The sequence below is a fragment of the Nicrophorus vespilloides genome, unplaced genomic scaffold (assembly GCF_001412225.1).
Source record: "Nicrophorus vespilloides isolate i.1.1-1 unplaced genomic scaffold, Nicve_v1.0, whole genome shotgun sequence".
NCBI lineage: Eukaryota > Metazoa > Arthropoda > Insecta > Coleoptera > Silphidae > Nicrophorus > Nicrophorus vespilloides.
The window spans coordinates 282,986-297,143 of record NW_017100095.1 but is presented as its reverse complement, the minus strand read 5'-3'; the positions used below and the strand labels follow the sequence as shown (position 1 = coordinate 297,143).

Genomic DNA, 14,158 nt, shown 5'->3' with positions numbered 1-14,158 from the left:
TCATCGATCTGCAAACAGCCTAGGATGACGGATATTATAAGACTGCAAGCAAAAAGTGCAAGTGTCGACGATGAGCAAAGACTTTTCGCTGATCTCGAGATCTTCGAGGTACGATGAATTTTCAACAAAGTCACATGTCCCGATGACCAATACTATGACGCCATGTCTACTTTTGGTAAACAGAATTTGTTATTGTTAGAAGTTCATTGCACCGTTTTTGTTTTGTATCGAATTATAAATGAAGTACTTGCTACAAATCGGCAAAGAAATTAGCCAGAAGATGTTAAAAATCCTTGCATGTATTACGTAAATTAAAAAAAAATTAACAACAAAAAATAGAAGACAAACAAACAAACGAGCAGTTGGTGGCCGAAAAAAAAACGTACAAGGACATTCGCTTAATATTTGTGAGTATGATATTCGTCCTTGCTTAGAATTATATGCGAAATGTATCTTTTGTATTACTCATTCTTCTATCAAACTNNNNAATCATCACTTTGTTTATTAAATCAATGGTTTGTATAGGATTACTCGATTGTCTTAATGAATCATAGACTATCATATTTCTAATATCAATAAATTTTGTTTATGAATTACATGATTTATATTATTCATCTATTAGATAAAATAAAGTAACACAAAACGTCTTGTCACATCTTTATAGATTAGCTGCGCTAATCATCATTGAAAATTGTATAATTTTTACCATACTTTCCGAATCTTAAAGTTTTCAAAAAGCACATCAACATGTTGTGTGTTTATTTATTTGATTTTAGATTATTTTATTCAGGGATTTCGACGGTTCGATTTGTCAGTGGTGGAAATGCAAATAAAATCGCTCCTACTATTTCAAACTAAGTTATTTATAAACTTTTGTAAATCAATAGTTTAGTAATCATAACACATTTATAAAAATGTCTAATAATAAATAATATCCCGATGATTTGTTTCGTGTGACCTTTCTTATATTCTAGAACATATTGTAGTCTCATTATTTTTACAATCCTTAACCTGCTTTTACAAATAAATCAATAATTTTAAATTTACTATTTTCCTGATTCTTAATTCATCAAATCATAAGAATTCCTAGTTTAAAAACAAAATACTAACAATTTTCATATACATATATATTGTTTATCAAATTACTTTTGAATATCAATGCGTCATAGTTCAAATATTACGTATTTTTTAAATAAACTGAATTTACAATGTGTACTTGTTATACCCATTTTATATAATAGTTTCTAACAATTACGGTGCGTTTTCTATGTTTCAAATGTCATGTTGCTAAGCAGTTTTTTTTTACATTTTTTTCGCAATATATTTAATGTACTGTAAATTTCAATTATAATTTGCTTTAAAAAATATTATTTTATTTCTACAACAAATTCCAAACTACAATATTTTAATCAGAGCATCTCCAGCATCCATTTTCAATTTGGCTCAAGAAATGGACAAATGAGATTGAATACTTATTGGTGATTTTTAAATTTGGTTATTTTTTAAACTTGAACAACTTTTAATAACAGATAAAAAGATTGTCTTGATTTCCATTTTTTTTTTTGTTAATTAAGTCTTAAATAGCCTAAAGATGCGCCCTACATCGACCAAAATGATAGATAATAAAATAATTTGAAAAAAACATACAGAGTTTAAATGCAATACAATGTAAATAAATATTGGATTATATAAACGAAGACAAAAGTAATAACAATAATATAACATTCTCAACATATTTTTTTCTTTAGATCTCGTATATTTCGCATTTTTTTTTTGGATCGACGACCTTTTCTCTGCGACAGATGCTTCGGGTGGTTGAGGGTCATTGATCTTTTTCGTACATTTCATACCAAAAAAATACCAGTTTTCCCATTATCATATACTCCTTTCTCTCTGTCGTCCAATAAAAATACTACGAACACAATAGTATTATTGCCCAATGTGTAATTTCAAAAAAAAATTAAAACCACAGTTTCTAGTATTGTTCAACAACATTATGTAATCAGATTTTCCAGTTTATAAAACTTTTACCTTATTATTTATATTTTATTTTAACATTTGTTCAGTTATTTTCATTGTACATGTTTTCATAGTTTATTTATTTTTTTTGTAATATTTTTTATTATTCTATCGATAATAAATATTGTTTATTATATATAATTGTATGGAAACAAATAATTCATATAGTTTTAGACCAAAAATAACTGAATGTAATAAATACTGAAATATTCGATACAAAACCGCAAACAATGTTTACCAAATAATCGAATGAAATGTTCCGAAACAAATAATTGGAAACCATACAATGGAAAGAAAGAAACAATACAAACAAAAAAAAAATAGCAACAACAAATCAATATAAACACCAACGCAACGAAATGTAATAACAAACAACGTTAATTATTTGCATTTGTAATTAATTAAATTTCTCTTTGGCACGAAACTGTGTGTGCATACATAAATTCGTGTTTGTCCCGTTCATTTTCAAGCAAATAATAATAAAATTTTCGCAGCGGTTTTTCCAGCACGGAAACCGGTTTTCGCCCTTCGTCGGTGGTTGCGCAACGTACGCAGTTGCTTTGCAATTAGACATTCATCTCGACGGAAACGTGCGGAAAATACGAACGCTGCATTTAATAAAGGTAAATAATGCTGTACCTGTTTTCAGTAGAACATTGAAAACACAGTGGATCGAGTAAATGCACGTTCATGATTTTGCAAGTAAAACCTCATGAATTTTTGTCGTGTTTCGTAACAGCCCTTCAACTATGGACGTAAATTGCAATTAGTTTGGGGAGAATAGAATATGGTGCTTCGTAAGAAAAACAATAGAAGCTCTTTAATGGAAATTAATTAACTGATGGCAACGTATGCTTCATACGTTCAACTTTTGTTAATATAATATGATCCCTTTATGCTGGAACAAAGTAGTCCCATTTTCGAGGATTATAACTTCAAGTATAAAGACTAACTTTATAACGCAGTATTACATGTTTATATCCTTTATATTATATTAGAAATCCTTGCAAAACAAATAAATTGAAGTCTATAGTACATTCGCATGACATAATAGTGTTACACCAGTGGTTCCCAACTTTCTTTGTGACATGCACTACCAAAACCTTTCTAAAATCTTCTATGTAACATATTGTCTATTTTAACAATCAAATTGAGCCCCTGTGGGACGTGTGCCCCACGTTGGGAAACATTGATGTAAACGAAACAAATTTACCCTTAACAATTAACCGGAAATTCAATGTATAATAAAAAAGGGTACAATTTTAAATATATCCAAATTTATAGAAAATGTTTCCAAATATTATAGCCAAAAAAAAACAATAGGAAATAAAGGACCTCCCAAAGAAAACACATCCAAGATGGGTATCAATTCAACACAAAAGTTGTATCTACCTGACAAGACATAACAACCCAAACCATTGGATCTACCTTCGATATTTGAATAACACCATCTGCTTTACCTGTTATTATGCAATGAAGGTAAACTGTCAATAGAGTATTTCCTGCAATTAGTCGATAATTACCACACATTGAAATATAATAGATTGTTAATAATATGGGACGATGTATAAAAAAAAACAGCCAACAAAAAAAAACTCTGCAGAAGGACTGCAGGTCGATACCCTCTGGATTCTATTTCTGCTATATTTTTGGGTTTGGTCTGCGTTTAGAATGTCTTGCTTCATTTCGTATATTTATTATGGTTTTATTTGCATATTGCCATGGGTTGCAAACAAATTACGGCATTATTATTATATAATAATAACAAGAAACAACGGCGTTGAATGTAGAATTTTATCGTTGCTTTATCTCTACTTTTTAAAAAATTAAGACATGTAATTATATAATATTTTACATATTTGTAATAACATTTTTTTTAGTAGAATACGTACATATATCCGTACAAACGTACAATGATATCAGTCGGCTCTGCTTTCTTGTGTATTTAAAATTAGAACATGTCAACTAGTGACGTAAAACCAGTTTTAGAAAAAATAAATTGTAATATGATGCAGAAATCCGATGGCTAAGTGTACGTTCGTATGAATGTCGAGTACGTTCGTGTGAAATAAAGAGACACATTGTAGCAAATAATACCTTTAGCATTTTTGAATATGGTATTTTGTGTAAATGATATAGATACATAGTTCAACGTCCGAATAAAGTACATTCGCTTAGCGTACGATTATTTATGTTATGTACGTTAACTGAACATTGAATATATAAATAGGCCAATGAAACGAAGACAAAAGATTTGAATGTTGTATATTAACAATGGTAAACTATGATACATTACGCACGTAATATAGTCGATTATGCAACACGGATCTAGTTGGACAGATCAATGTTAAAACGTATCGGAACGGCAAAAAAAAATAATAAAAAAGAAGAAGCAAAACAAAAAACATGCAAGAACACAGCGCTAATACTAACAACGGGCAAAGGAAAAAGAGCGTGAGTTTCTCATTGAGTTCACACGGATCGAGTGGATTTTTTCGCGTGCGAATTACATTATGCAAATCGGAACGGCCGTACGCTATTCCGGCATTGCCCTTGCGCGCTTTTATTTTGTAAATGGATTCCATTAATAATGGTCGGCTCTCGGTAGATGTGTATCTACAAGTGGCGGAGCCGAAGAGATCCTTGGATTATGTGCTCCGTTTCGCAATTGCTTACCGGCGAAAATTTTAATTGGCACCAGGCATAAATCGAACTTTTGCACTAAACCACCGACAGACCACTTTCAAGGACTCGCGACGAACAACACCGAATAAAAATATATATATATACATGTAATAACGTGCAATATAATAGGAACGTACGAACTGAAAGGTAATCTAAGAAACCGCACTGGATGAGGTAAAAAAGATAGAGGAGAGAAAAGAGAGAGGACCACACAAATTTCGTTTTATAATTAACAAATTATGAAACTCGTCTCGTGCTCAATCCTTGGTTTACTAACGTACTTATCTTATAAATATTATTTATTTAAGATTTTTTTGTATAAATATCTTTTTATTTAAGTCATTTTACAATTTCATAGATTTTCATATGTATTTTGTATTCACGAATTTTTTATTAAAATATTAATATTTGTTGGAGTTTCAATCTGTGTAAAATTAATTTTATAATTTATTAAAGCCCTCAATACTTGTTTCATCTATACACTACATTACATCCCAATTAGCAAGATTCAAATTCTACTTTTAATGGTTGGATGCATTAAAGCCATTATAGGTCTTTATAATCCTCTTTTTTTTTGAAGCTTACAATTTTTAAGGGTTTGAATACATAAATTGCGAGAAAATAATTCCGCTTTGGAAATTTGAATAACGTTGCTAGGGAGACGATGCTACAACAGAAAACAGCGAGGAAAGCAAATAATAACAAAAAAAAAGTAACGATAGGAACGGAACGGCTTTTGATGTCGAGTCACGTAGCATTGTTCCACGAAACTGGAAAACCCTTCGCCAACCTTACAGTACTCTAATTGTATTCCGCTATATCTAGATACACCATCAAAGACAACGTTAAAAATATGCAAAATTGATGTAAGTAACAATCCAACGCTTAGATACTATAAGCTTAGAACATGAAAGATTAGATACTTCTGTAGGGCAGTAGACACGCCGCGCCCCAATAGTGTGCATTGCACACCGCTGGGCGCTGTCACCATTTTGGTGATGGTCACGAGCTAGTTATAATGAGGCGAGTTTCATTTTACACGTGGACAAGCTTACCTGGTTACAATGCGGAATTTTGTTGATGGACGGACGAACTAGTATTTTATCAACGAATAGTATTTTTTTTCAGCATACTCTTCCCAACGAATTTCGCGAATATATTTGGACTCGAGAGAGACGAAAGCAACGAAAGAAGAAGGAAAAGCAGAATGCGCACAACACATGTTGCATCTTATCAATGTTATCTCGAAACCTTGCCTCGTACAAATATTTGGATTTTTTTTAAAGCTTGCAATAAATATACTCATTGTAATTGAATTATTAAAGAACTACGTCAATTGGAATTCATTCAAGTGGACAAAAAATAAATTATAAATTTAATTTAAATTAATAAAAATAATTTGTTTAATATATTTATCCCAACAAAAAAATACTATACATAAAAAAAAGTTGGTGTAAAAGTTCGAGCAATTTGAATAAGATGAGAGATATAAAAAAGGTCTTAATTTCCGGAGAAACTGGAGATTGCATTTGCTACGCAAAAATGTAATTTGGACAAAAAAAAAGAACTTTACTCGAAAGCAGGAAACGTTGAGATTTTCACGCTAAGGATTGCTCGTATAAAATTCTGTTCTTTAGGTGGAAAATGGAGCGGAGCGTCTGGAGGCACACTTTGCAATTGGGAATCGATTTGTGTGTAAGCATTTCCACGTGCGAAAACCGTGCGCTCGGATCAAAGATGGAAATCCGCAATGTGCTTCTTCGTTCGTGCAGATAGAGATCGGCAGATAAGCATCGCTGATTAGGCTGGAAGATCCGAAACATGATTAATCCGCAATGTGATCGGATCGGCAGATAGCAAGACGCGTCGTGACGCAAAATACCTGCAGATTTGATGGTTGCACCACATCATCACAGTGGAAAGTCTCCTGTGTCGTGTTTCGTGTTGAAAATAAAACGTCGAAGAACAACTGGAACGAACTGTTTGCGTTTGCATAAACACCGTTTCACCAGTTCCTGCTCTACCCTAATCAAAGACTATTTATTCGATTACCTCCAGTTCTTCTTTTTCGCTTTATTACAAACTACCTATTTTCTTTAAATTGAATTCGATATTTCAAAATATTTTATTATTGTTATGATGGTCAATACAAAGACATTTAAACAACACAATTTATCCACTTATATGTTTAGAAGATCAAGGATCATTTGATTTACAACTTTCTAATACGTTCATACACAAATATTAGTATATCAAAAGTTAATTATATGCGTACATACAACACTTATATAACAAAAAATGTTATAAACAAACAAGAAGTACTTTAAAAATTGTGGTTATTTGAAAATAATAATGTTACTACTAAAACTAGCGTGTTTTATAATAATTTTCAATAAATGGAACGGAAATATATATTTAAAACGAAGAAGCAACTATAAATGAATACACCTGTTGTTAGATGTTACATTAAATCGATAGGAAACTGAAGCCTGGAGGAGTATTCTTGTGTTAAAGTTTTCCAAAATANATAGCTATACCATTTATAAAGAAAATAACACACACCCGGGAGAACTTATGAAAATAATAAATATGTTTCTACTACTATTTTTTTATTGGCTAAAGGCCTAAATTTTTTTGTCCATTAAATATTTTGTTAAACGTGAATATGGAAATATTTCTAAATGTTGTCCCAACTTCATGATATCATTTGGTACAGAATGCTTCGTTTCATATAAAATCGATATTCAAATGTAGCTGCGAGCTGGAGCGCAAAATGTTTGCAGCTTCCTAACGGAAATTAAGTTTTGATCATTCAATTTTCTTTTACTTAACTATATATTTCAGTTCAATGATTTTACAATACAAATACATATTTATTAAAGTATTTACAAATAAACTATTATTCGTAATGTATAAATATTTACAAAAAAAAATAATAACATCATAGTTTGACTGAAAAAAAATAGTCCGGTTGTTAGATGAATGCAAATTGCTAGAATATGATGCTAAACAGAAAAGTGTACGTTCGTATGAACATCGAGTACGTTCGCGAGAATGTGATACTGCAAATTGATGTAATTATATGGGAATTCACTATTGAATTAAAATTCGTTTAACATACTTTAATTTGGATACATAATATGTACCTTAATTGAGCGTAAATTTTGTAAATATTGTTGTTCTTAAAAAAATCAATAATTTATTTCGATTTGGATTATGGTAAGTGATGCAATGTGTAATTATTGTTGAATGCGCGTTGAAAATATGAATAGGGAATGAGATTTAGTATAGGAATTCTTGTAGGCTATTTAATTAGCATTCGTATGCCAGCCACGGGCGGACACATCCGGCGACGACCATGTCTTTCGCCCATCGACGACCCATCGACGTTTTTATTTATATATATACATATATACTCATACACCAAACTGTATGGAAATGCATCAAGAAAATGGCAGCTGCTGCACGAATGTGGCAACAATGGTTAAGCCCGAAGGGAAATCCGTATTTGCACCATTGTCAGTCTTTGCAAGATTGCTCCGGGTGTCTGCCTGCATGCAGTTGGCTTTTCCTCATATTTTTCTTTTGCTCGTCCTGCTTCTCTTTATCTCTGCTCCAGGCACCGACCTTTCATCAAACAATTCACGGAAAACTGAACGCACCATTGATTATGAAAGCAGCCAAACAAACAGAAAAAAAATAAAGAAAATCACCAACGACAGAAAGTAAAAATGCAAATGGATCTTTCCGAAACGAAAAGAGAAACAAGAACAAATGTGAAACTGGTCTGATTGCGTTTGCAGTTAGCACAGTGTTAGGAGCTTACCATATTTTATACTGAGCAGATAACTAGCAAAACACACAGCTACAAAATATCGTAGTATATGGCAATAGTATCGTCCGTGTTTGCTCTTGGTAGTGTTAAGTTTGTGGTACATATTTGGGAGCAACAATAACAAAAAAAATGTAATAAGAGTGGAAGAAGCAGAAAAGGATAACGATGATGAAAAGTAGTATAGAGCTATATATCGAGGAATAGAAATGTATTGTGTCGCCGTAAGATCGCCACGTGCCGCTCATGGGGTTTCAATTAACGACCGAGACAAGCTCAGGAAACGTCCGAGAAAAAGAAATACATACATATGAAGCTACGATAGTTTGCGCAAACACATTTCGCAGTTTTAATTATTTACCACGTGTACTGAAACTATACGTATATGTGTATTTAATCATAAACAAAATAAGTGAGACGCAGTAGACTAAACCAAGTTCAAAAGCATACCTTGAACCATGAAGTCATGCACACTGGACACATACGTGCATACAGCACAACCATAAGCTGTGTATCCTCAGTCGCCCGATATCCGCCGGTGCTTATTTATAAACAAATGCCCGTTCACCTAGCAACCAGCTATCAACGCGATAAACGTTTATATAACGCGAAATTTGACACTTCATAACTTTCCTCCCCTTCATAAAAAACTCATCAAAAAAAGCAATTAATTCATGGGATTAATGACCATTTACATAATATTATTGTACATTATCATCTTTTTGGGATTTACGAGGCACTACGTGCTCTATCAACTATATAAACATATGTTGTTTCATTACTTAATTCCATTTTTTTGTTGAATGACGTGAATAAAACTGTTTACTTTATTAACAAATACAATGGTGACAGCTCACCCATAGGGGCTGCAAGGTCGCAGCCCCTCCAATATAAAATAAAACCGATAATAAATCTTGTATATAGTAGTAAAGTAAAATTTATTGTATACATAAAACAAATACATACAATTTTAAATCTTTGTAAAAATGAACAAAGACAATAATTTTATTTAAATATTTTGCTGCACCAACATAAATTCTCTAAGGAAAAATGGATTCTAATAGTAATAATAAATTAGTAAACAATTTATCGAAAACATGTTAAAATAAATTTAAGTAACGTATGATTATAGTGTAAATTATAACATTAATACTTATAGCATTGGCTGTAACCTGGAGCGCTTTTATATTATCAATGGATCATTGGTCAATGAATTAATAGAGACAAGTTCTAACTGAGTTGAACAAGAGAAACACAAACAAATAAATTAAACGCGAAATTCATTTATAAATACTGTTGCATTTTGATAACGGTCAATTGCAAATATTCAAGGTTGGGTCAAGGTTATCGAACTGCATAACAATGATAAATTGCTTGAATCCATAACATGTCAAAATCCAATCATTTAATCAATTGCTGTCCATTAGCATTAACAAAGCACGAATTTAGATGGGTTAGGTTAATTGCAAAATCTCGTGTCGGTTGTCAACTGACGAGAACGTGATTATCGATAAGGATAAGCTGCGATCAAGGAATGTCAGATTATAGGCGACGATTTCGACGAAACTTTGCTACTTGTGATCGGCAATCTTTTAAATAACTGCTTCAGAACCTACAATTACGTAATGGAACTTACGTGTAAAAATTCCATAATTATTGAATGAATTGTATCCATTAATTTCATGAAATTTTCTAACTAATTATTGTGATTACATCATGAAACTTAAACATTGAAATTGAAGTATTAGGAACTTTTCTAAATTACTTTCATTCCTCGGGGAACAGTAATTTCCCTATTATTTGAACGAAATATATAAATAAATTATTCTAAATTGTTCACTTTTGTTAATGGGTATTCTTAAGGTTAAGTATAAAAGATGTTAATTATAAATAATTCTATACGTGTCGTTGCCAAGTGAGGAGGAACTGATTTCCGATAAAGATAAAGGCAATCACGATTTGCAAGATGTAGTTGATTAAACGAAAGTCACCGAAACCTTGGGACGACCTATGAGGCACTGGTGCAGATACGTCGTGTTATAACTATAAAAGGGACGTCTTCAAAGGAAAATCTGTTTTCCTTTGAGTCGTTTCTCGATATCGACGTAAAATGAGGAAAGCAGAAGAAGAATAAATAAATAGGGTAGGACTTACTGCGTTTCTGTTATTGTTGTTTCCGAGAGACTGAATAGACTTTTGTGTTCGTGCGGAGCACACAAACAACACAATCACACAGACGAATCCCGAATGCGGTCGGGGATCGGCATTTATACGCCAGTCGGGAACGGCAAAAAAAAAGTAGAAGGAAGAATAATATGTGATTATCCTTATCGGTTAATTGGTTTTTTTTTCGATAAGATTCGAGGGACCAAGCCCTGTTCGATAAGGTGGACAAACGACATTGTGGAATGGGAAGTAACAACAATAACATCCACCGCAACAACAATCAACGTTCGGGTTATATCATCATAGACAGGATGACTTATGGTATTATCATAGGAAAAGTTGATAGCTTATGGCTTCCTAGATAGGAAGAGTTGGTCATAGCTTTAGATGTACAGGATATTAGCAACAACAAGGCGTTTTACATAATCGCTGCACAAGTGCTATTTCACTTGATAAAGAGTAATGACAAAAGAGCATCCTCGTTGCGCTGAGTAATTGCGAGAGGTTTGGACGCTGTTGTTGTGCAGAAGCTCGTTGTTAGAAAACCACCTTCCAGTCCACTCAGCATCCAATGGCTTTTCAAATTCAATTCATTCTAGTTTTCGACGTGATTTCCAATTACATCACGCTGGCAAACTCGACTTCCCCAATTGAATGAAGCGCGTTATGCAACGCGCATTGTATTTGGAATATGGCACCATTTGCTCGCCTTTGATACTTTGGATAATACGCTTTATACCGTGAAGATAGTGTTGATAGATGTATTTCCAATATTGTACAAATCAATCCAAGTCGTATAACTCAGAGTTATATTTCATAACGAATTTCAATCTTGTAATAAATAAACTCTTTAATCTCTTGAAGGTTAACAACTTTCTTTAATGCATACTTTCATAGCAGTTTGGTTACATTTCGAGAGTGCTCTTCAAGTTATTGTATGTTTTATAACTTCATAACCCAAATAGTTAAATAAATAATATAACTTCTTAAAATCTTGCTTCAACTTCTTTTTTATGTCCATACAAATTCAATATCATAGAAGTTCCAAAATGAATTTGCAGATATACAAAAAATCATACTTATTATAGAAATTGTATTCATTTGTGTTCATATGTTATAACTTCAGATGCATGTTAGAAATACCCAAATACTTAACCAAATAATATAACTTCTAGAAAGTTTACTTCAAAATAAACTCAAATTTCATTTTTGAACATATGTCTATGATTACAGTTACATATGTTCCAACTGTATGAAGTATAGTAGTATTAAAATAATCAGATTATAAATTATAAGTTTGACAGAACTGTAACTTATCAACGACTACGAACACATTCAATATAGATGCACAATAAACCAGAAAATAGATAAAACAGCCGGTAATGTAGAACATACCTATATTTCATACAGCCATTAATAGATGGCAAACTGTCCATCGTATTTGTAATCCCTATCTTTACAATAAACACTCCTTCCCATTCCTATAGATTAAAATCCCCACTTTACGAAAATGTATTATTCTCATACTACACACTGCTCTGAAACCTAGTAATCATAGCACATCCACAACTTATTTGCACCTTTATCTTAATTAAATGCATCATCCTCTAATGGCTTCATACTACCACCTACAGACTGGATAAACTTGATTATGTCATTAAACCTTTGAGCTGTCCAGATTAGATTATTTAATGTTTACGATCCGTACGGATAAAGGATTGNNTCATTTTCATAATAGTACAATGTATATGTTTTCTGATATGTACAAACAAATTTATTTATATAAGATAACAATAATAGTAAACATGGTTTGTTATATAAATATGTTAATTTTATATTATACAATATTTCAACTATATAGACAATTTATTATCAAAATTAATGACCGATTAGGTAATTTTATGACCAGTAGCAAAAATATTTGAATTACTAATATTAGGTTCGGAAATATTTAGTGGAGGACCTCAAAATTGAATTGCGCGTGGGGCATCTCAAGTGCTAAATCCGCACTGTTTATGACAGTAATAGAAACGTAGTAAACTTAGAAGAAAATACACGCAATTAGTCATAGATCCTTTATATTTATTACAAACGTAAATAAATAGTATTCACAACTACAAATGAAGCGTTAAAACTGATAATGGCTTATCGCCAATGAACTATTACTAATAATAAAAAATAAATCTACATTTGTTTTGAGAGCAGTTTCACGTGCGTTCGTCATTAAGTATCCCAATGTTTCCCAACATGTTTATTTTTATTTCACTTTCAAAATAACAACTCATTCTTATCGCTCCCTAATGATGTATAAAAATAATTATGAAAATTACAAAAAAAAAACAAAAATGTTGTGCAAACAGCAGAGATTAAAATGTTAACGCTTCTAAATCGCCTCGAGTTTCCAATCTGAATGTATGCAAATGATTATTGGGTGTTCGCAATGTATATATTAGTTTCTAATTTGATGAAATATGGTATAGGATTTGGTGTCCTAGTTGGACAAAGTTGCTCGCCTTTGTTTCTGATCGATCGTGCTGTGCTGCTCTCCACTTTTAGTTACCGCTGACGACCATACTATATCATACAATACTGTATCATACAATACCATAGAGATGAACTTCGATGTACGTAACTAGTTGGCAGTTTAATTAAATTTCACGGTGTCGTCGGTGCATTTTATTCTATTTCAAATTATATAATGAGCAGAGTCGCCGCCTTTCAGTATTCAGTGGTTATGAGACACTGCACTTGGACCTGTGCCAGGTCCTAATAATAATCGATCATTCAGTGACGGAAATCTACTAGTAAATACCAATTTTACGTGTCATAAATGTTTGAGTTTATAAACATTCATACTTTACTATTTGACGATTTAATAATTCCAATTTTTATTAATCGAAGTTTTCATTACTAATTTACTTGTTACATGAAACAAGCTATATATTTTTATACCAAGTAATCCAACTATTAAAAAAATAGATTTTAAATGAATTCTAAAATAGACAATTATTAGAGTCAAATTTTGATATTAATTACATTTTGATAAATTAAAAAAGATTTAACTGTAGGTTAACGGTCGCGCATGTCGATTAATTTGACATGTCATCGCTTATTTGAAGTAGTAAGGACACAACATAATGGTCATAATAAACTTAACTTAACTAATAAGTGTTCTACTAAGATTAGTAGAACACTTATTAGTTACCAGTTTCTTAATCTGAGTAGTAACTAAAGAAGATACTAACATTAAGACCATTTGTAAATTACAATATAATGCTGCAATTCATTGTTGTCAATCATACCAAATATTTTTGGATGTCATTGTATGTCAAGAGTATCAATTACTATAAATTATGCAATCTGTTTAATAAACGTGAAGTTGGTAATCATAGAGAAACAGAATTGTGTTGCCACGTGCAATAATTAAAATAAATTTGTGGCTACATTTTGTTATTC

General features: G+C 31.8%; 1 protein-coding gene across 3 annotated transcripts in view; it reads right to left on the bottom strand.

The window, feature by feature from the left end:
• Window positions 1–14,158, bottom strand: part of LOC108567735 (xaa-Pro dipeptidase) — a 48,358-nt gene that overhangs the window by 27,182 nt on the left and 7,018 nt on the right. Inside the window, exon 1 of one of the 3 annotated variants that reach the window (XM_017928363.1) lies at window positions 10,691–10,785. The exons of the other annotated variants lie outside the window; for them this stretch is intronic. The gene's annotated coding sequence lies outside the window, so the exon portion shown is untranslated. Of the gene's footprint in view, window positions 1–10,690; window positions 10,786–14,158 lie in introns of those variants that run through there. 3 annotated transcript variants of the gene reach the window in all.